The 25,593-nt window shown below is 33.9% G+C and overlaps 1 long non-coding RNA gene across 1 annotated transcript; it reads left to right on the top strand.

Annotated features, from left to right (window-relative positions):
- Positions 1-5,789: 5,789 nt before the first annotated feature.
- On the top strand, positions 5,790-24,610 carry LOC143043320 (uncharacterized). The gene is made up of 3 exons (XR_012968308.1): positions 5,790-5,914; positions 22,161-22,279; positions 24,068-24,610. It is a non-coding gene; the product is annotated as an uncharacterized LOC143043320 (long non-coding RNA).
- The last annotated feature ends 983 nt before the right edge of the window (positions 24,611-25,593 follow it).

Below are 25,593 nucleotides of genomic sequence, written 5' to 3' on the forward strand. Positions count from 1 at the left end.
CTGCCTCTAAAATGGCCGATAGCACTTATGCCCTAGACCCATACGAGTTAGTCAGGAAAGGATAAGGAGGGGGTACCCAAGTATATCACAAATTCGAAATGAATTATTGCCGGCTGGCCAAACGAAGATATTGTCCCCGTAGGCAATGATACCAGAGGAAGAGGTACTTATTGACTTTAAAATGACCCATAGCACTTATACCCTAGACCCGTATGAGTAAGTAAGTAGAGGGTTAAAAGTGGGGAAATGGGATACCGGTTTACAACAAATTCGAACTGAACTATTGCCGGCTGGCCAAGCTAAGAGATTCTCCACATCGACAATTATACCAGAGGTAGAAGTTGATATTGACTCTAAAATGACCCTTAACACTTATGCCCTAGACACGTACGAGTCAGTCAGCAAAGGGAAAGGGGTTTATTGAACTGTTGCCGACTAGCAAAACTAAAAGATTCTCCACTAGGGCCACGATAACAGGGACAAAGGTAGTTATTACCTTTAAAATGGATAAAAGCACTGATGCCTTAGACCCGTAAGATTTTTCAGAAGAGGGTTAAAAATGAAAATTAACTATTGTTGACTGGCCATACTAAGAGATTCTCCACGTTAGCCATTATTGGTTAACCTATCGCGGGAGCATAACGTCCGATTTATTGTACTTGTCCATTGTCGACGTCGTACTGTCAGTGACTTCGCCTTGGAATACGAATATGTATATTTAATGTACTGGCTGAACAGTTGTTGTAGTACATATTGCCTTAACTATCATCTTTATTTATGATACCGTGACCCGGATCTCGAAAAAATGAAATCAGTCAGATCGGAGAACAGAAGACAGAAGCGCTGTTACCAGACTATTCCGAAATAGAATTACCGGAGAAATAATATCTCGGAAATACGTTGTGTGTCGCTTTCTCAAAGTCGCTTGCTACAGTAATCCTTAGAGTTTTCCGAAACGTGTTTATCCCAATTCAATCCACTTTTCCATAGATCCTGTATGAGCTTCTTTGTTCGTATTGTGACCGGGCTAAGTATTCTAAGTGGATCGTATTTTTTCGAAGAATTTTCAAAATCTCACTTTTTGTTACAATGTCTAGTATTGGAATATCACATTTAGTCCGGCGGCCACAAGTATATTTCAGACGAGTTGTGCACATCCTGATATAAGCATGAATAAAATCAACGGTACCAAGTTTGTTGCACCAGATGCGCATTTCGACAATACATGTCTCTTCAGTGATGCTCGTGGCCAAAATATTTGAAATCCAAAGCTTATATAAAAGATGAAGAGCAATAATCCAAAAGGTCCAAAAAGTATAGCCAAATTCGTGAAAGGAATCAGAGCTTTGCATGAGGGAGATGCATTCCTTAATTTATAATAATTTCTAATATTTTGTAACAGCAAATATTAATAACACAAAAAATCCGTATTTTCACATTGGCATAGACCTTCCTGAAATATTACTCTTTTATTTCAGATAAGAAGGCATTTGAAAAAAATGTCTCACTGCCGGTTAAATAAAAAATGGCGGACATCATACTTTAATCGGCCCAATATAGAAGGCTAGTACTGTGGATTCATTTATTTTCGTGGGTACCAATTTTCGTGGATTCAGGGAAACTTACATATTCGTGGATATTTGATTTCGTGGTTTTACCGAAGTCTGCATACTAGTACAAGCCTTTGTAAAATTTGTCATTCGTTGAACATCAAATTTCGTGGTTTGCCTGTACCAACGAAATCCACGAGAAATTGGTATCCCACGAATAATAATGAATCCACAGTATGTGAAAAGGATCTATCAGCATGCTGCTATAATAATATTTGGTACAAACCTTTGTTATGTAATACTTTTGGATATATTATATAGATAAAATGTCTCTAAAAACCCTACTTTCGGTAGAATCCAATATGGCGGACATTGACTAAAATAAGCTTATTTTTTAGGGAGAGGGATTGAAATGTGTTTTAACGTATTGTTACTATCATTAAATTGTACAGTAACATTTCTTTGATGCTTCCAAGGGATACAATGTATAAGATATATGTCTTAAAAATCCTTTCTTCCGGTAATATTCAAAATGGAGGACATAAATATGTCATTTTTTTATTTCGATATTTATTTTTTTTTCAAAATGTGAAGAAAGTGGGTTTTTTTTGTGGTGGTCATCAACTTTAGGCTTTAATTTATCCTCTAAACCACTTATCATATTCTGTAATTAATATTTAAATACAAAGTTAACACTTCCGGTAAAAAAAAAAACAATATGGCGTAAATGTCAAAGATGAGTCCTCACTCCATATGTTCGATGTAGAGCTTTGGATAGATTGATTTAATCAAAATAAAATCACTTAAGTACTAAACCTTTTAAAAATTACCACTATTTGGCAAAAAAAACTTGTAAATTCCCAGTTACCACCACATGCACAAGACGCAGGGCACGGGAGACTTGATTTTCCTCATAAAAACAACCGTGACAACCTTTCTTACATCCACAATGTGCAAGCTTCTGACAACATGATGAGCCCTCAGAAAGAGTTTTTTAAAAGTGATCCTCTTTGTCCCGTCGTCATCCATTAGCGCCTGGACTTGGTAGCATACGAGCCAATTTCAGGCTCGTCCCCTAAACACGTGTCTTAGTATATTGTACATTTTGCATGCTGGAAAAGACTAGACTAAGTTGATAACCTCAATTAACCTACCCTTTTGCGTAAATAGATATTTCTTGCTTTGTTAACCATGCTAACCCCATATGATTATTTTTTGCTATCTTACAGTAAACACCGGTGATTTAGGCGGATCAATTATCATTCTTTAAGTTAAAGTCACATCTTCAAATGCTATCAATGTCTCCCAAACAGTCTTTTCCCCCCTTTTCAAGAAAACAGAGAACCGTATCACAACCGGAAAATGGATCACAATATTTGTGTGTGATCCCTAATCGCGAGTGCATTTGGAAGGTCATTTATATATATTTATCCAAAGCTTTTCCTCCTCTTAAACACAATCCATAGTTCGTCTACCCCTATGTCACTGAATAGCGAAACAGTAATGACAGCATCATCAGTAACAACTGTTCGAATAATGACTTGTTTAATTTTGTGTTTCACTGCATCAGACACATGCACCGCATGATTCTAGTGTCAGCCTTTTAATACATATGTATTAATATGGTGTTTAACTTGAAACGCATCACGTCGGTAAAGATAGAATATCCTGAACATGTGTTGCTACAACTGTCATATGCATCCAAGACTTTATCATAATAGTTTCATGCTTTTTAAGATAAGGGCATAATACCCTATCAGCATACTCGTTATGAAACAACTTGAAACTGTAACAGTGGATGAATGCATATATAGACAATACCGGTAGTTTGAATGCTGCCACAAGAAAAAAGAAATACACTTCGGGGTAAGAGAATACAAAGACGAATCCAGAGTCGAAACAAATCTCAAAATTGGTAAAGGTTTCTGAGAGATGACGACATTAAGAAAGAACTTTTTAGTTTTTATTCACAGGCGCTTGCTCAATAGATTTTGAGGAAGAGTTAGTTGTAGCAACAAATGCTGAGGATGTTTTGTGTTATTCACCACATGATGGTGTTTCAAGTTTAGCCCCATGTTAAAATGAATAGGCTTATACTATAGAATCAATATACAAAAAAAAAACATGTGTCTGATGCAGTGATTCACAGACTTAACTGACTCATGACTTGAACAGTCGATACTGATGCTGCTGTCATTGCTGTGTCATTATTCCGTGACATGGGGGCAGATGAACTTTGGCTTGTATTTGGAAGTGGAAAAAGCCTTAGATATAATCTATCCGTGACCTTTCAAGTGCACGTTTACTTGAAAGGAAACTTCGTTGTTGACATGGATGGCGTTTGAAGATGTGACTTAATGATTTAGAATGATGATTGATCAGCCAACATCACCAGATATGGATTTGATAATGCCATTGATAAAACGATACGTGGTTTTGTAGTAAGATCGAACAAACTTATCAGATAGGGTTTACGAAGCAAGAAAACATGTTTTTGAAAGTGGAAAGACTTATTGATGATATTTGAATGACTCGGTCTAATGTTTTTCATCATGTAAAATGTGCAATATACCATGGCGGGTGTGGATGAGTAACAAGCTTGAGATTTGGTTTCTATGCTTACTATTCCAGACGCTTATAATGGCGGGGAAAATATGAAACATTGGAACCCCTTTGGACAACTCTTTGTGAGGCCTCTTCACCTTATCAGGAGCTTGTACATTATTGATGTAAAAACCAATACCGCCGCTGTCTTAGTAAATGAGGAAAATCAGCTTTCCGATTGTGAATATTTGCGGCCATAAATGATCTGTACGTTTAAAGATGTTTTAGTGCTACAGTGATTTTATCTTATTTTCATCAATCTATCCAAATAATAGCTCTATTTCGAAGATATGGACTGAGGACTCATCTTTGAAATTTACTCCAAATTGGTTTTATATACCGGAAGTGTTAGCTTTGTATTTAATCATTATCTATAGAATACAATAGGTGGTTTAGAAGATAACTTAAAGCCAAAACCAAATGGTAACTGACCAGCACAAAAAAAAACCAGTTTCTTTACATTTTGAAATTAAGTTGAATATTAAAGTAAAATAATGATGTTTCATGTCCGCCAGTTTGACTATAACCGGAAGTAATGCTTTTAAAGACATATGTCTTATGTATTGTATCCATTAGCAGCAACAAAGAAAGGTTCCTGAACAATTTAATGATAGTAGCAATACCCTCCTTTAAAAATAAGCTTATTTTACACTACCAACAATTTGACTAGCGTTTACATGTACATTAAATGCCGCTATATAAACAGTACTTTTAGGAAACATTACTAAACAGTACATTAAATGCCGCTATATAAACAGTACTATTAGGAAACATCACTAAACAGTACATTAAATGCCGCTATATAAACAGTACTTTTAGGAAACATTACTAAACAGTACATCAAATGCCGCTATATAAATAGTACTTTTGGGAAACATCACGATTCAGTACATACATTTTTATATCATTTTCAGTAATGTTGAGAAAAAGTTGTTTACAGTACTGAAAATTTCAGTCATTTATCAGTACTGAAAATTTCAGTCATTTTTCAGTACTGAAAATTTCAGTCATTTTTGAGTACTAAAATTTTTTGTCATCTTTAAGTACTTCTACACATACAATATAAGGTCAATGTCAGAAAAATATAAAATGTTTTTATACTGCAACTAGTTGTGTTTATTTTATATAAAATATTGTAACAAAGCTCTATTGTGTACGATGTCAATTTCATCATGGCACACTTTCTCCACAATCAGGGGTCCATGAAGGGATGAAAATAAGTCTTTCGTTTGTGTTACGATTTGAATAGCTATCAATTTATTAATTTATGTTGCAGTATAAAAGCAATATTAGGTCAATGACAGAAAAATATAAACTTTTTTTGTGCTTGGCGCAAAACTGGGGAAGGGCTCGGTAGAACCTCGTCCTTCCCCAGTTTCTTAGCCTCATACAAAAAATATGTATGAGACTGCGAAACTGGGATAGGGCAAGATTTAAATGCGCCCTTCCTTTCCCCAGTTTTATTCAGAATACTAAAAAGTTTATATCTTTATGACATTGACCTAATATTGTTTTTTTCTTACTGCAACCTAAATTCAAATTGATTTTTAAATCGTAACTGTTATATATTATTAGCATGAATATCAAACTGTGTGTATCCCTTAATGGACCCGGCCCTGATTGCGGAGAAAGTATTGCATGATGAAATTGACATTGCATAAAATATAGAAATCAACGACAACGGAAGCCCACAATGAACGGTGTTTTAATCTTTTGCTGACGACAACTTCCAAATCTACATAGGACCAGGATTTTTTAAGGTAAAAAGTTACGAAATATATCAATGTAGTTCACATTTCATTTGGTTAGTTTGGTGATCACGAAATCAAATAACGTGTTCAAACTTGGGGCATTTTAGTAAGTTGCAGAACATGTCCGTCCTGGGACAACTCGGACCGTCTAAAAAAGACAGCTAGGACCATCTATAATGACAACTCAGACAAAGACAAAAGGAACATGTTTACTAAGTTTCAAGTTGATTGGACGTCAATTTCATTAAAAACTACCTCGACCACAAACGTTTACCTGAAGTGGGACAGACAGATGGAGGAGTGCACGCACAGACCAGAAAACATAATGCCCATAATTGAGGCATAAAAAATTGTAAAGTAACAACTTTAGAAAATTATGTATCAAGTATATTGCAGCAAAATAGGCTAGAATGGGCTAAAGAGAAAAACAGTATCAGCGAATACACTGGTTGACAGAAAATTAGACTTTGAAATAAATAAATAAATAAAAGATTTAAGGAAAAATAACGAGTCTGATGAGAAATATCTAAATTGATACTTCTTTTTTATTCCAATTTTGAGTATATATAAAATTATAACGTAAGCATAAAATTTGCCTCAATGTAGTTACTGCCCTGTAATAAAAGTGAGGTATCATGTATATCTGACACAATATAGCTCAAGTTAAATGAAACCTTTTTTCAGACATTTCAAGTATATTTTAAATAATATTAATAATTTTATTATATGAACATTTCGGAAGTGTTTCACGACTTTTTTGGGGGAAAAAAATGAATTTCATGAAGAATCTGTTGCCATCTAATACTTTCGAATAGACCTGCAGAACAAACCATTTATTTTTGTGATTATCAAGCCCCCACCCCCCCCCCCCCCGAATATTAAACAGTTGCCTCATTAGAAGGACACTATATGGACAACAAGCTGGATAAATAATAAAACACACGGACAATAACAGTAAGGGTACGACCTTTTGTTATTCTAAGGATGGGAATGGGCAGCACGATTTTTTGCGGATTTTTTTAAATTATTTTTAAAGTCTTAACTTGTCGCTAAGCATGCCTATTGATTCCAGCTCTTACCAGGCCACCATATTTACATTCAAAGACCTCCTGGCACCTCCCCCTTTTAACTCCAAAAATTAATTGATTTTCTACTTATTAAACACGAGTTTGAATTGATTGATTGTTAGTTGTTTGCTTTTAATGTCAAGCGACTAATATTTCATATATAGTTAAGACAGGACGAGAAATTTAAAGTCATGTACGAAAAATGTATACAATATCATAACAAGTAAGGAGATGTGGTATGACTGCCAATTTGGCAACTATCAACTGGAGATCAATGAAGTAGTATTATCAATTATAACCAACCGTGCGGCCTTTGACAAAAAATGACAAATACCCATACTGTATATCAGTTATAAAAGGCCACGACAAAAAAAAATGTGAAACAATTAAGACGAAATAAACTAACGGCCTAAGGGACGACATCAAAAGTTCAATGAAGTATAACTAGAGGCTCTTAAGAGCCTGTGTTGCGCACCTTGGTTTATGAGTGTATTAAACAAAGGAAAACGATGGATTCATGACAAAATTGTTTTTTGGTGATTGTGATCTGTTCGTAGATCATACTTTACTCATCATTCTTGCTACTTACAATTTTCTCTATCTGTAAGGAATTGGCCCTTTAGTTACAGAGGAACACATTTTGTAAAAACTTACCCAAATTTACAAAATTAATGAAAATTGTTAAAAATTGACTATAAAGGGCAATAACTCCTAAAGGGGTCAATTGACTATTTCGGTCATGTTGAATTATATGTAGAGATTAATTTGCTGAACATTAATGTTATTTGCAGTTTATCTCTATATATAATAGCATTCAAGGAAATAACCAAAAACGGCTAAATTTCTTTAAAAATTACCAATTGGGGGACAGCAACCAACCAACCAGTTGTACAATTCATATGAATTTTTTTTAGAGCAGATATATAAAAATATACTTTAATAATGAGTTTGGCTCAGTTTGGGTGAATTTGGTCCAGTAGTTTCAGAGGAGAAGATTTTTGTAAAAAATTTACGAAAAATTGGTAAAAAAATGACTATTAAGTGCAATAACTCCTTAAGGGATCAACTTACCATTTCAATCATGTTGATTTTTTTGTAGATCTTACTTTGGTGAACATAATGGCTGTTTACAGTTGATCTCTATATCTATAATAATTTTCAAGATAATAACAGAAAACGGACAAAATTTCCTTAAAATTACCAATTCAGGGACAGTAACCCAACAACCCATTGTCCGATTCATCTGAAAATTTCAGGGCAGATAGATCTTGACCTAGTTAACAATTTTACCCCTTGTCAGATTTGTTCAATGCTTTGGTTTCAGAGTGATAAGCAAAAATATACATTTAACCCCTATGTTCTATTTTTAGCCATGGAGGCCATCTTGGTTAGTTTGGTTAGTTTGGCGGGTCACCGGACACAATTTTTAAACTAGATACCCCAATGATGGTTGTGGCTAAGTTTGGTAAAATTTGACCCAGTAGTTTCAGAGGAGAAAAATTGTTTATAAGTTAACGACGACGGACGCTCAAAATTCGGATTTGTGGACATATTTTTCCTGTCGACAGGAATACATAACTTTTTTGTATTAAAAGATAAACAGATAAACATTATCTGTTTTATGTTAAATTATTTGTAAATTCTGTTTTATATATAAAATGTTCTTTAAATGTGTGCAATTTGTTGTTTTTTTTCTTCAAATAATCCATATTTTTTTAACGAAAGTTTACTTTTGAACACTATTTTTATTTGTTTTTTTAAACTGAAAAAAGTTTTAAATGTCTGAATATCTATATTATTTCTTTTTATTAAACATAATTTGGCTAATTTATAAACTCTGCACTTTCCCTCTTTTTTGCCAAATTGAGTTCTGTTACCAGGAAATGGTAAACATATGGGGCTAAGGGAAGTAATATTTTTTTGTTAAGCTCTTGTGGCTCTATTCAACTAATAAAGTTTAATTCTGCGGTCACACTACGCAACGATCGCACTACGATCTGTGAAAAAAATGCCAATGTTGACGATCGTAGCGCGATCTTGAAGATCACAGTGAGGTCGTATCACGGTCATGGCGAGGTCTTCAAGTTCGTGATGAGCGTATACAACTTTGAACATGTTCAAAGCAATCGTGGTGGAATCAGGTATTAGTGAGTTCGCACTAAGGTCGTGGTAAGATCGCAAAGGTCGCTGTATCATTATAGCGAGATCGTAGTGAAAGCGCGATTCTATTCGAAGGGACCAGTACCATAGTGTGGAAACGGAACTGTACGGTTTTCTTATAATTTGGTCATTCGGGAGACTGTCAAAAGGGGCCCCGACATTTGCAAAATAACAAGTTGCTTGAAGAAAATTGGATGAACTCTTATGTTACTATATATAGCTATCTATGTAACGTTTCTGCTTCAGGTTTTGGTAGCTTAAATATTCTCATAAAGAACCAATAAAATAATAAGAAAGCTATGTGCATCCAAACGTTTTCCTTAGAATGATGGAGCTCCATGATGTGTGAAACGATCAAATTTGCCACACAACAGGGATCAAAAATGTATAAAAAAAACGACGAAAAATGTCTAAAAAAACATCGAAAAATCAATGTTTGCTACCTGAATTTCCACATGTACCTTTTCTGATATATAGTCGTACCTGTCTGAAAGTTTTGAAGTCATTGTTCCAGTAGAAATCCAAATATATTCATTTTCTCCATGTCGGATATTTTTATTGACTGTACAATCGCTTGCAAGTTTACTGTACAATCACTCTGAGCCTTCCTGAACAATATCAATGAGAAGAACATAAACCGTGTACTATCTCTTCTGCCACATTCATGATTAGTTTATGTTTTCCATGATACTTCTGTCATATAAATATTTATTAAAACTACTGTAATCAAATGTTGCAACACATGTCTGGAATGATTTTCTCTCCTTTTTCTGTTACAATTTAATATCAGTTATTTATTTTGTATTGTTATCAATTTTTTATACCTAAATTACACACTCAAAAGTTGAGTCTGACTGAGCGGATCCGGCATGAGGGGAGAGGGAGTGTTGGTGATTGAAACCCCATTCAAGTTTTTCGAATTTATTTTTATTTTTTGTGGAATTTCAGGGTGTTCCGTGGTTTGGATCCCGCACCTGATCTGATATCGTCATTGATAGTATTGAATGATGATCCGATCATTCAACTGATTTTTTTTATAGTTTGGTCTTGTGTTGTGATAGGTTTTTTTTTTTTAGAAATTGAGCGCACACAGACATTTTTAACCCCGCCAAATTCTGTATGTACCTGTTTTAAGTCAAAAGCCCGTAGTTCAGTGTTTGTCGTTTTTTCGTGTATGTCATATATGTTTTTCGTAAATTGTTTTATTATGAATTAGGCCGTCAGTTTGTGTATTAATTCTTATTTTTCATGTCGGAACCTGTTATTGCCGACTATAATTGCTTAAATCCATTTATTTTTTTAACTTTGAAAATCCTATCACATCTCCTTCTTTTTATATTGAAGAAATAAATAATTATGGTTTGATAAAATGTTGTTCTCACTAAAAAAAAACTTTTTCGTTAATTTGTCGGATTCTATAGTTGGGAATATTGAAAAGTTCCCGATATAAAAAAAATCATGTTGTTTTCTCTGTCTTTCAGATAACAAGGCCTCTCCAATCCTTGATAACATTTAATTTTACTTGAGCTTTTTCTTCCAGTAGTTATAGCTTGTAGTAAACAGAAATCTCATAGGAAATTATACCACATCTTCTTATTTTAATATCGTGTTTATTGACATATAATACGTGTCTTTTCTTGGATCCGTGGTTAGCTACCATCATTTCACATTCGAATTCCTTTATCAAGTTACAATATCCCGATCCTATGATGAAAAATTCTTTTTTTTATTGTTCAAATATGTATTTATTTATTTTTAAATTGCTGGTCAAAAACATATTAAGTAAAATTCAAAATATGCTAATTACCCTTGCAGAGCATCTAGTCACCTCTTTTATATATAAATATTTATTTTGTACGAGGATAATTTCATTTTTATTTTAGATTAGATTCTTAACATATTTAGTACTGTCCTTTTCTTTTCGTCTTGTATACTTATTCAGTGGTGGTTTGTTTATGTGTTCAATTTGTTTTTCGTTCATTTTTTGTACATGAGTTAGCCGTTAGTTTTCTCGTTTTACATTGTTATTTCGGGGCCTTTAAAGTTTTATAGCTGACTATGCGGTATGGACTTTGCTCATAGTTGACGGCCGTGCGATGACCTATTGTTGGTAATTTCTGTCATTTTGGTCTCTTGTGGAGAGTTGTCTGTTTGGCAATCATACCACATCTTCTTTTTTTATATCTATTGTATACATTTTGTTTTTGTCTCTGATATAGTCACCTTAAAAGGGTTCCTTGATAGGATCTTAATTGTTAAAATGACTGGTTTTGTGCTTATTTTCATTTCAAATACCATATATGAATATAATAGGACAGACAAGGAATATGGAACGCCATAGCTGTGTCACAGTGGAAAAATGGACAAAAATTTATTTTGATACTTTTTGGACATTTTGTTAAAGATTTTGTAAAACCAGTGATTTTGTTATATTTGCAATATTTCACTAGGGATTTTGATATTTTTATTGTGCAAGATTTAGGTCAAGTTTAGAAGATTAAGCTAATATAATTTCATGTTTTAATTTGTTTTTTTTTAAATGGCGACATTTTACTTCAAAATGATCTATTATTCCTGAGACTACTATAACACGTGTTATAGTAGTATCAGATTATTCGTATTTGACAAGCCAAGGCTTTAATCCCATAAATAAGTCTGTATGTTCTATAATCGTTAATTATTATCTACATGTATGTGTTAATTTTTCTGTTATCCCTTATTTGAATTTTCTCACTCATTTAGAGAAATATTTGTCAAGTACAAGTAGTTTTGGTTTGTTATATAAACTATGTTGTTATTTTGATGTGGCAAAATGGATTTAGTATTACACTGAGCAGTCCCAACTCTACTTTATGCTGAACTTATTAAATTATACATCGCGCTAACCAGAGTCGTCTTTTGTTACAAGAGCTAGTCCCAGAGTCAGAGTCCGTACTGTTTATTGTGTGTGTGTGGTTCCAGACCAACACATTTCCCAGTCACAGATACACCCAGAATCTATTTGTGATAGCTGTCTTTCGTTGTTCATATTTAGTATATGCTGTGAAAGTTTAATTATTTTCAGCGTTTTTTCTCGATTATGAGAGCCCTTTTTATTATGTTCACATGGTTCAGTAGTATAACAATTATGTTGAGCAATAACATCATAATGATCAGTAGAATAATCATTATATTGTGCAGATCTGGTATTATATTCAGCACTTTAATCAATATACTTTTGTCTTTATATTCAGTACTTTTGAAAATATCTTCTGTCAACATATTATTATATTATGTAGATTTCTCATTATGTTGATTACAGAAACCGAAATATTCAGTGGTCAAACACACTTTTTATACGCCCGCCGTCTTTAGACATTATGGTATACCGTTGTCCGTCCGTCTGTCCGTCCGTCGTCCACACTTCGGACAATAACTCAAAAACGCTTTCACCAATTTCCATGAAACTTAAGTGAATTGTTTATATCTATTGACGTAAGCTCCCTTTCGTTTTTTTAAATTTCAAATTTCAAGTTTTGGATTTATGGGGCTTTATTTATAAAAAAGGGGATCCATTGTCCACACTTCGGACAATAACTCAAAAACGCTTTCACCAATGTCCATGAAACTTTGGTGAATTGTTTATATCTATTGATGTAAGCAAGCTCCTTTTCAATTTTTATAAATTTCAGATTTTAAGTTTTGGATTTATGGGGCTTTATTCATAAAAAAGGGGGATTTTTAACACTTCGGACAATAACTCAAAAAGGCTTTCACCAATGTCCATGAGACTTTGGTGAATTGTTTATATATATTGATGTAAGCTCCCTTTCAATTTTTATAAATTTAAGATTTTACATTTCCGTGTTATGAATTTTTATTCTTAAAAAAGGGGGGATTTTCCAATTTTTGGACAATAACTAACACTTTTAAAAACAAGTTAAAAGAGCGACGGGCGTATCATGCGCTAAAGCGCAGCACTTTATTATCAGTACTGTTATCATTATGTTGAGTGAAATAAATATTATGTTCTGTAGACTGATCATTATGCTCAGTAAAATAAATATTATGTTCAGTTCAAACAACTTTATGATCAGTGGTCAAAATGTTTTATGTTTGGTTCAAAAAATATTATACTAGGTGGTTAATCAATTACTTTCAGTGCTTTTTTTCATTATGTGGTGGTGGTAGACTTCCGAAAATAACCGAAAACATGTATATTTTTTTCGGGTTTATTTTCATACTGGCAACATGTCGTCTGCTATACAACGTGCTCTTGTAGAACTTAATCTGCAAATCTTTCAAATTAAAATGTTTAAAGATGATAGGATAGAAGATGACTCTTTTCAGCACCTTACTGATCAAGACTTGATCAGACTAGGTGTTGAAACAATTGGTGATAGAATAAAGATTGAGGGAAGCAATGAGGATGACTGTGACTATGACACAAACATTAGCAACTATAGGTCATCATAATGCCCCCAATAATTAGAAAAAGCCCCCGCATAGTCAGCTATAAAAGAGGGGGAATGATACCAGAGGGAGTGTCCCCAAAATGCTGTGTGGTAGACAGTGTTATTAATTAATTATTAGCGCCCTTGGTAAAACTTCAAATTTCATAATTAATGTATTTCATTGTTAAATAATTTACATGAAGCATATAAGTTTATATTTGTTAATTGCATAGCTTTTGCTATTTGAATTCGTTGGTTAAAGATATTTATTTATATTGTAAAGTTTAATATTTGCATCGTCGCAAAATCTTTGGTTACCCTCTTTGTATATGTTCCGGACCATATGAGTATTTGGACCATACGCATATGGTCATGGTTATGGTTATGGTCATGACCATATGCGTATACTCATATGGTCCGACCGTACGCGTATGGTCGGACCATATGAGTATAATACTCGTTTGGTTATTAACGGGCCGGACCATATGAGTATTTGGACCATATAGGTATATTTATTTTTCCAAATTACATTATAAACGTTTCAATAATACAAGAACTTTATCTAAAAAAAACAGTGATGGTTTAAAACATGACAATTTTTTAATTTTATAATAAAAAAAACTACGTAAAAATTTAATATTGATGCCATAGTTAGTTTTCATCGCTAGTTACATTAGTGCATGTAGGCTTGGATGACATTCACTTCCACACGGTATCATAGCTTTTTTGCATTTGCAAGTTTTGTGCACGATCTTTTTCATTTACACATTTTGTTTGCGAGTGAAAAACAATAAAATTGAGAAAGGAAATGGTGAATATGTCAAAACCACCCGACCATAGAGCAAACAACAGCCGAAGGCAACCAATGGGTCTTCAATGTAGCGAGAATTCCCGCACCCGTAGGTGTCCTTCAGCTGGCCCCTAAAATATGCATAATAGTACAGTGATAATGGACGTCATACTAAACTCCGAATTATACACAAGAAACTAAAATTTAAAATCATACAAGACTAACAAAGGCCAGAGGCTCCTGACTTGGGACAGGCGCAAAATTGCGGCGGGGTTAAACATGTTTATGAGATCTCAACCCTCCCCCTATACCTCTAGCCAATGTAGAAAAGTAAAACAATAACAATACGCACATTAAAATTCAGTTCAAGAGAAGTCCGAGTCTGATGTCAAAAGATGTAACAAAAGAAAATAAATAAAATGACAATAATACATAAATAACAACAGACTACTAGCAGTTAACTGACATGCCAGCTCCAGACCTCAATTAAACTGATTGAAAGATTATGTCTTCATCATATTAATATCAGGTACAATCCCTCCCGTTAGGGGTTTAGTATCATACTATCATAAAATATATGAGAAGAACATAACCCGTGTCATGCCAACAACTGTTTTTTTAGAAATAAATGTGTTTAGTTCCGATGCAAAGACCCTATCAGTGAATCAATGTTAAAGCCAAAATATGCAATCTTTAATGACCTGACAACAGTATCGTAACTATATCCCCTTTTAATAAGTCTATTAGCCTTTTTTGCAGCTGCGTACAGTGATACCGAGGTCTTTGGCAATTCTGATGTCTACAGTGTTTTTAAGAAGCTCTACATCTCAAATATCGTAAAATGATTGACTGCAATACACCATCTTCAGAACACAACTTAAATAAACTAATAGTATGCTACTTTCCAGTGACTTCTTATGTACAAATGTAACAGTTCATTAAGAAATTTTTGGAATTTAATTTTTTAGTCGACATATTGCCATTTACTCGTAATAACAAATCGGTTATGACCATCGGTAATGACCATCGGTATAAAATGTGTTTACTTTAAATTTGACAATTAAGTAAAATTAACAATGTGAAACTTCTTATTTTTATTTAGCTTATCTTTTTATTATAATATAACGATAAAATTACCTATATGATAGCGTCTTTTGAATGAACGGTCATACCATATGAAGAGTTTAGAAGTATTAAAAGTAAACTGTAACAGAGTGTTAATTACCCCGACCATACGTGTATGGTCGGACCATATGAGTATATACCCATATGGTCATGACCATACGCGTATGGTCCAAATACTCATATGGTCCGGAACATATACATTCAGTGAGAAAGTTATATATTTTATAGATCATACAGACACCAAAATAGGAAATTGATAATTCTTGTCTATCCTTTTATTGATGCGTTTTGTTATTTGATTTAGCCACGTGATTATGGATGTTCCGAATTGAGTTTTCTCTTATACCCCAGTCCCACTAAGCCACGATCGCACTACGATCTGTGGAAAAAATGCAAATTTTGATGATCGTGTAGGTCGCAGTAAGGTCGTACCACGGTTGTGGTGAGATCTTCAAGATCGTGAAGAGCGTGGCCATCTTTAAACATGTTCAAAACAATCGTGGTGCGGTCGTGGCGAAATTAGGTCGTGGTAGAAGCGTAGTGGAAGCGCATTAAGATCGTATAAGATCGCAAAGGTCGCTGTACAATCGTTGCGAGAGCGTAGCGAAAGCGTGTTTCTATTCGGAGAGATTGCGCTACGATCTCACAGCGACGTTATCACGACCTTAAGTTCAGTATTTTTATGATTTTACTCTCTACTCTGTTACCGGCCACAAAAGAGCTCATCAACCAGAGAATTAAGTTAATAAACACAAAGCTGTAATAAATTCCAGTAATTTTAAGTTTTGGAAGCTCTTTGGTATTGTATTAGGTACTTTAAATGAAAAGAAAAGTTACAAGTAACATGTCAAATTGATATTAGTTTAAACGAGTAAACACTAGGGACTATATTCGTGAACAACGAAGCGAAGAAGAACAGACAAATGTGGTCTCGGTCGTATATTGGTATGACGTTGCCGTCGTCATCGTCGTCGTCCGAAAATATTTGGTGTTTTCGCACTTTAACTTAAGTACAAAAAAAAATGTATAAGTAAATAGAAACATGTGAAATTTAAACAAAAGGTTTATGACCATAAAAGCAAGGTTGGGATTGATTTTGGGAGTTCTGGCCTTAAAGGCATGAAACTTTGCTCAGTGCTCGGAGCACAAAAATCATGCTCGAAACATGAAATCCAGCAATTTGATTGGTTGATTTTCGAGTCCAAGTACAAAAATCATGCTCGAAAGTTTTATGACCGTGAGGCCAGGTCCCAACAGTTTAGGAATTAGGGACAAAAAGGGCCCAAAATAGCATTTTACTTGGTTTTCGCACAAGAACTTTCAGTAAACTGAATTCTATTAAAGGAGTAGGTACGGTAAGACTCCTTTTTGGCCCCAAAATATAGCAGTTTTACAAAATTGTGATAATGTAATCGTTAAGCCATTTTTTGGAAAGTAGAATGATTCTGGTACATAAATATGGGCTGTGTTTGACAATACAATGCACATATATCGGGTACTAGCATCATAAAGTCACGCTAAATTACTGAAATCTTCACAATTTCAGCATTTTAGACAATTTTAGACAGTTTCTGTCTAAAATCATCTTCGCTAGCCAAGGGTTACGAGAGAGCGGGAGTGGTTCGTAACCCTTGGCTAGCGAAGATGGTCTAAAATGAAAGTGGCCGCATTCGTGTTCATCCATAATATTGAAATGTAAGTTGTATTTGATGATAATACATACTATATATAAAGGTTGAGGATGAACACGGATGCGGCCACTTTCATTTTTGACCAAAACCATCTGAAAAGTGACGATTTTTGGCGAATTTGATAGATTTTTCATGTTTAAGCTTGAATCAGAGCGTTTTTAATGACTTAATGAGTTGAAATCTTTCACAAAAACTAATTGAATCAATTGAAATAGACACTTAAGTGTTTAAAAAGTGTCTAAAATATTTCGTCAGATGAACTTGAAAATTGAGGCCAAAATCGGGACTTACCGGACCTACGTCTTTTAAAATAAGGTTTATGACCACAAAAAGAAGGTTGGGATTGATTTTGAGAGTTTTGGTCCCAACGGTTTAGGAATTAGGGGCCAAAAACGGTCCAAAACAAACATTTTTCTTAGTTTTTGCACAATATCTTTAGTATAAGAAAATAGAAATCTATGAAATTTTCACACAAGGTTTATGACGACAAAAGGAAGGTTGGGATTGATTTTGGGAGTTTTTGTTTTCGTATAAAGCTGCGCCCTGCGGAGCATCTGGTTCTTTTAGTGGCACAAAAGCGTGGAATTCATTATCCAGTGAAATAAAAAAATTATACTATAGGTGTTTTTTATACGACCTCAAACATTTTTTTGGATTGTATAATGGTATGATGTCGTTGTCGTCTGCGTCGTCCGAAGCCCAATTGGTTTCCGGACAGTTTCTTTAGTTTAACAAAATAGATCTTAATGATTTTTTTTCTAAAGGGTCAATACCACAAAAGGAAGGTTGGGATCGATTTTGGGGATGGTTGTCCAACCGTTTTGGAATAAGAAGCCCAAAACAAGGATTTTTCTAGTAAGGATAATAACTTGTGTATAAGTATTTCATTTGCTCTGAAATTGTACCACAATGTTTAAACCCACAAGTAGAAGGTTTGGATTCGTTTACGGGGTTATGGGTCAAAAGTTTAGGAATAAAGGGCCAAAAAGGGACCAAAAGCCAGCATTTTTCTAGTTCCAAGACAATAAATTGTGTGTAATTGTATTGACTTCTCTAAAATTGTACCACAATGTTCCACATAACAAAGGGGAGGCTAGGATTAAGTTTTGGAATAATTGTCCAAAATATGTAGGAATTAGTGGGGCCAAAAAAGGGCAAAAAAGAAGCATGTTTCTAGTTTCCAAACAAAAATTGTTTAGGTGAATGAATCTCTCTGAAATCGTAATACAAGGTTCCATACTACAAGGGAAATGATGGGATTGAGTTGAAGGGTTATTGCTTAAAAAGGGGGTTTCAATAAAAAAAATTTAGGGGGGGGGGGTTAAATTTTTTAAGGGATTCCTTTTTTCAAAAATTTTCGAAATTAGAATTTTGAAAAATTTCAAGAAGAAGCCTTCAATTGCACAGTATTGTATAGTAGATTTGTTAGATCTCTGGCCACATTTATTTTGTTACAAAAACCTTAGTTATGACAAAAATTCGATCACAATCCAAATTCAGACAGTATGAAGCTTCAATATTGTGACCATATTTTCTCCAACCGTTCAGGGTTGCACCACTGCGGTCGTATACAGATGTGCCCTGCGGAGCACCTGGTTGTTGTAATTATAGTTTGTTTATTTAGATCTATTGTTTACATTTGTATATAAGTAAATTATTCATTTATGTAGTTGATATTTTATGTAGAGCGCCTTATTGAAATTTGGTTTAATCCTAATGAGTTTTATTATATTATTATTATAACTCGGGGTGAGGGTCCAGCCTCCCTTTTTGGGAAAAAAATCCTGCTTGCTTATAAAGGGAATCACCGAAGCTTGACTGGAGCGAGGCCCCTCTTAGGCAGTCAGCGGGGCCCCACTCATGAAAATTACTGAATCCGCCACTGGATGTTGCCATCAAAACTGTGTCACTTAAAATAATTTGTCTCCGGGTATATTGTTATGCAATCTGTAACTTTACTACAATGGTTCTTTTATGGTTGCCATGGTAATGGTTGTTTTGTTTTAAGGGGACAATAATTTGATGGGGTTTTTTTTGGGGGGGGGGGGAGTTGACGAATAGATCTAATCATTTTGATCTGTTGCTACGCAAGTTTATATTTTACAACAGCAAAGCTTCATTTTTAGGCAGTTAAGCTGCCTTATGCGAGCACTCTGGATTTGTGTGCTACCCAATAATTGCTGAAATACGTGCCATTGTTATAATCTAGCTGGCTACTATATTATTTGTAACTTATTGGACAGTTTTTTTTTTATACTTTTCATTCTGAATTACAAAAAATATGACCAGAAAAACCTTAAATGATCGTCGATTTTCCCAAAAGTTTTGAAGTTGCACATAGGAAGTAGAGCACATTAGGAATCCTTATGTAGTTTATTATCCTCTGAGCTTTTGGCTAAGATGTCAAAGAACAAATGTATGAAATATCTAATCACCGAAAATCTCTAAAGACAAGTAGTTAAGATTTCCCAAATTGCAAAAGTCGTAGGAATATTGTTTGTCGACAATACGTAGTCAACTACGTATATAAGTTCAACTGTTGGCGGCAATTTTGAATTTAAAAGAAGACGAAATTTTCGTATCTTTTCAATTTGGACGCAGGGGTTTAAATTAGCGGTGGTCCAAGGTCTGTGACCTTCCACTTTTGCAATTTTTCAAAATTTTGACGGGACGTATTATGTTATACAAATGTCCGGTGTCCGTCCGTCTGTCCGTCTGTCCGGCGTAAACATGTCGCGCCGTAACTTGAGAACGACTTATCCAAATTTCACGAAACTTATTGTAGTTGTTTCTTATGATAGTCAAATGATCTGTATACTTTTCGGTCAAAATACGATTAAAACCTTTTGAGTTACGGCACTTTGTAACTAAAACAGGGGGGTGTTTTTTTCACTTGTCGCACTACACACTTCTTAGTTATATTAATTTTAAGATCTGTATACTTTTTGGTGATGATTCAAAATTTCATTTTTGAGTTATTTAGTATTTTGTAAAAAAGGGGAGGGGATTTTCACATGTCGCGACGTATCTCAAAAACGATTTATGATTATTGCTTAAAACTTTACACACTTTTTTTGTTATATTAATCTTAAGATCTGTATACTTTTTGGTGATGATTTAAAATATTGTTTTTCAGTTATTTAGTATTTTGTAAAAAAGGGGGAGGGTATTTTTACATGTCACGCCGTATCTCAAAATCAATTTATGATTGTTGCTTAAAACTTTACACACTTCTTTGTTATATTGATCTCAAGATCTGTATACTTTTTGGTGATGATTTAAAATTTCATTAGCTCACCTGGCCTAAAAGGCCATGTGAGCTTTTCTCATCACTTGGCGTCCGTCGTCGTCGTCGTCGTCGTCGACGTCGTCGTCGTCGTTAACAATTTTTCAAACATCTTCTCCTCTGAAACTACTGAATGGATTTGAATGAAACTTAGCATGATTGTTCCTTAGAGTATCCTGCACAAAGTGTGTGCTTCGATTTTTGATCCGTCAAAAAACATGGCCGCCGTTTCTTAAAATAGAACATAGGGGTCAAATGCAGTTTTTGGCTTATATCTCAAAAACGAAAGCATTTAGAGCAAATCTGACATGGGGTAAAAATGTTCATTAGGTCAAGATCTATCAGCCCTGAAATTTTCAGATGAATCAAACAAACCATTGTTGGGTTGCTGCCACTTAATTGGTAATTTTAAGGAAATTTTGCAGTTTTTGGTCATTATCTTGAATATTATTATAGATAAAGATAAACTGTAAACAGCAACAATGATCAGCAAAGTAAGATCTACAAATAAGTTAATATGACCAAAATTGTCAATTGACCCTTTTAGGGGTTATTGTCCTTTAATGACAATTTTTCACAATTTGTTCATCATATTTGCTAACTTTAAAAAATATTCTCCTCTGAAACTGCTGAATGGATTTGGATGAAACTTAGCATGATTGTTCCTTAGATTATCCTGCACAAAGTGTGTGCTTCGATTTTTGATCCGTCAAAAAACATGGCCGCCGTTACTTAAAATAGAACATAGGGGTCAAATGCAGTTTTTGGCTTATATCTCAAAAACGAAAGCATTTAGAGCAAATCTGACATGGGGTAAAAATGTTCATTAGGTCAAGATCTATCAGCCCTGAAATTTTCAGATGAATCAAACAAACCATTGTTGGGTTGCTGCCACTTAATTGGTAATTTTAAGGAAATTTTGCAGTTTTTGGTCATTATCTTGAATATTATTATAGATACAGATAAACTGTTAATAGCAAAAATGTTAAGCAAAGTAAGATCTACAAATAAGTCAATTTGACCAAAATTGTCAATTGACCTCTTAAGGAGTTATTGCCCTTTAAAGACTTTTTTCACAATTTGTTCATCATGTTGACTTACTTTAAAAAATCTTCTCCTTTGAAACTGCTGTATCAATTTCAGCCAAACTTAGGCTAAATGAGTTTTAGAGTTTCAGAGTATATAGTATAAATTTTATATTTCATTTCCTTGTATGTCAAGAAACATAGCTCCTATTGCTAAAATAGAACATAGGAGAAAATGATTTTTTTTTGCTTTTGAAGAAAATAGGACGATTCAAAGAACATTTAAATAAATTGAAAAGCCAAAATAATCATTGATATGAGATTAAACCAAAAAAATTCAGGTGAGCGATTCAGGCTCTTGAGAGCCTCTTGTTTTTCAGTTATGTAGTATTTTGTAAAAAAGGGGGAGGGTATTTAACATGCATGTCACGCCGTATCTCAAAATTAATTTATGATTATTGCTTAAACTTTACATACTTCTTTGTAACATTAATCTTAAGATCTGTATACTTTTTGGTTTTAATTCAAAATTTTATTTTATATTATTTCATATTTGTTTTAGCCCACTTTGCTATATTCATAAATTTTTATCCGTTATCATTGTCCGTTAACTTATCTAGAATTGTAAAAACTGGTTTCCTCTGCATACTAATGAGCTTAATTATTTTACCAAACTAGGGAACAAGAAATCTTCATAGGGATACATAGATTGAACATTTTCTAAATGAATCCACAGAACTCTGTGTCTCACCTGCAGTTGCTGCTGTTAGTGTAAAAGTGTGATGTTGACTATAAAAGTGAGTATATTTATCAGTAAAATACAGAATTTAAAAAATTACATATGTGCATGCATCATACTCCATCCATGAACTATGGATAATAAAAACAATGTTATAGCAATGACTAAAAAATATTCATAGATCTAATTTTAAAGGTTAACTTATTATAGCTCTTCATCTTTTATATACGCTTTGGATTTTAAATATTTTGGCCACGAGCATCACTGAAGAGACAAGTGTTTTCGAAATGCGCATCTGGTGCAGAAAAATTGGTACCGTTAATGTTATTATTAAATTTTTGTCGAGCCTGCAACTTTTGTTGCAGAAAGCTCGACATAGGGATAGTGATCCGGCGGCGGCGTTAGCTAACTTCTTAAAAGCTTTATATTTTAGAAGGTAGAAGACCTGGATGCTTCACAAATTGTATATAGATGCCTCATGTTACGAACTTTTGGTCAGTAACATGTCCAATGTCCTTGACCTCATTTTCATGGTTCAGTGACCACTTGAAAAAAAAGTTAATATTTTTTGTAATGTTAAATTCTCTCTTATTATAACTAATTGGATAACTATATTTGGTATGTGCATACCTTGCAAGTTCTTCATGCCCGTCAGACAGTTTTCACCTGACCTCGACCTCATTTCATGGATCAGTGAACAAGGTTAAGTTTTGGTGGTCAAGTCCATATCTCAGATATTATAATCAATAGGGCTAGTATATTCGGTGTATGGAAGGACTGTAAGGTGTACATGTCCAACTGGCCGATGTCATCTGACCTTGACCTCATTTTCATGGTTCAGTGGTTATAGTTAGATTTTTGTGTTTTGGTCTGTTTTTCTCATAATTTATGCAATAGATCTTCTGTATTTGTTGTATGGAATGATTGTAAGGTGTACATGTCTAGCGAGCAGATGTCATCTGACCTTGACCTCATTTTCATGGTTCAGTGGTCAAAGTTAAGTTTTTGAGTTTTGGCCTTTTTATCTAATACTATATGCCATAGGTCAACTATATTTAGGGACGACATTAAAAGATCGATGTAGGATAAAAAAACTTAAATCAAATAGTTTGGGGGTGGGGGGGTTAAAATTCTGCAAGTTTTGTATATCAAAAATCGATTTTTACATATATCCCTATTGGTAAATCAATTTTTCCCAAATTAAGTTAAGAGGGGGGGGTGGGGGGGGTCAGTGAAAAAACTATGTGAATTAAGTTTTTTATCCTACAATGAACTTTTGATGTCGTCCCTTAGTGTATGGAAATATTTTATGATCTATATGTCAGTCGTGCAGGTTTAATTTGACCTTGAACTCATTTTCATGGTTCATTGCTCAGTGTTAAGTTTTTGTGTTTTGGTCTGTTTTTCTTAAACTATAAGTTATAGGTCAACTATATTTGTTGTATGGAAGCATAGCTGTACATGTCTGCCTGGCATGGTTCATCTGACCTTGACCTCCTTTTCATGGTTCATTGGTCTTTTTTTAGTTATCTTGGTTAATGTTAAGTTTATGTGACAGTCTTTAATAAAGCTTTATACTTAGGACTATCAACATAATATCAATGATAAGTAAAGAAGGCGAGATATTTCAGCGTGTGCACTCTTGTTTATCTTGTTCTAGTTTATCATGGAGACTGCAATGATAAATTATAAATCACAAAAAATCCTTAATCTCACCATTGCACGTGTCAGAAATGCTAAATATATGGACTCATCTTAAAATTCCTTAATAATAACCCTGATTGGTAAGGTTACCGTAGTATTTGATGATCATTTAAGAAAATTGTACCCTGAATTTTATTTTTAGATTTCAGCAACAGAATGAAGAATTCCAAGAGTCTAATACGGTTTATTAAACAGGATTTTATCATTGAATCAACATCCTACAAGAATATAACATACAAATAAGTAATTATGTGCAGGGAAGAACATTTAAACAAAACTGTAAGAGACATACAGTGGTGGTGTATTTTTAAAGAGACCGAAAGAACCTATAATAACTTGCCATAAGTTTATATTTTCAAAACCAGAAGCTCGTTCATAATAATATACAATTTAAATTAAAATTATTGTATGAACATTACAGATAAAGTCCCAAAAGAGAAAATTTAGTTTTAAATGAAACATTTAAGTACAAAACATTGAAATAGTCCTTTCCATGTTGTGTGACATGTAGAAATTTTATGCTTTCACCATTCATGTAGCTCCATATAGAGGAATGGGCCCCTGTCCCCCTCCCCCCCAAAAAAACGCATTCGTATCCGACAGCAATCAATCGATAAAAAACACCAAACAAAAATCAAAAGGGAAACATACCATCGACACTTGATACATGTAGCATGCTCTGCATTGTGAATGAAAACTAAATCAACAAAGATTTTTTTTTTATGTTTTTTTGGACATGAGACAAGCAATGAGAAGGTTCCTACCTTGGTACAGGCGTTTGAATAAATTATTTTTAGAATATTAAGTTGATAAATGGATTAGAAAAAAATCTTTCGTTCTGTCTTTTGCAAGTAAGACCCTTTTCCCTGAGTAATTTGTTTCAAAGTTGATCAACAAATACAACTAAAATCCAGGATGCGAGTCATCGATGTACATGACTTTGCTTGTCTTCTTGCTTTATTGTCATGTCTGTGACATGCGCAAGATACAGATAACAATCCTACGGCGTTAGCTATTTGTATTGAGCTTGATATTTTATATGGTAATTGACTTTAACTGGAGGCTTCATACCTTGTGGCTTATACATGTATAACGAAAGTCTGTATTATGTCTGTTGGCCTTGACCTCATTTTCATTGTCAAGCAACTGCTTGAAAACAAATTTCTATTTTTATTATGTTATTTTCCCACTTACCTATTATTGAACTACCGAATTGGACTATTTAACGGATTTGTAATAACATGAGCAACAGGATGGGTGCTACATTTATATGTGGAACAGGATCAGCATACCCTTCAGGAGCACCCGAGATCAAACCCATGGTGGGATTCGTGTTGCTTAATCATTAGTTTTCTATGTGTCTTGTGAACTATTATTTGTCTAATTTGCACAGGTCATTAGTCAATGTTAAATTTAGTTTTTTTGTCTATTTCTTTTAGCAATACTAGTATATAAAACTAGATATAGTGTATGAAATGATTTTATGATTTAAATGTCTTGTCTAGCAGGGGTCATCTGACGAGTCACCTTGACTTTATTTTTTCATGGTTCATTGGTCAATATGTAATTTTCATTGTTTTGGCTGTTTCTTGTATGAGATAAGCAATAGAAAAACTATATTACGCGTGTATAATGATTTTCAGCTATACATGTCTTTCTGACTTAAAT

The sequence above is a fragment of the Mytilus galloprovincialis genome, chromosome 8 (assembly GCF_965363235.1).
Source record: "Mytilus galloprovincialis chromosome 8, xbMytGall1.hap1.1, whole genome shotgun sequence".
In the NCBI taxonomy this organism is placed as follows: domain Eukaryota; kingdom Metazoa; phylum Mollusca; class Bivalvia; order Mytilida; family Mytilidae; genus Mytilus; species Mytilus galloprovincialis.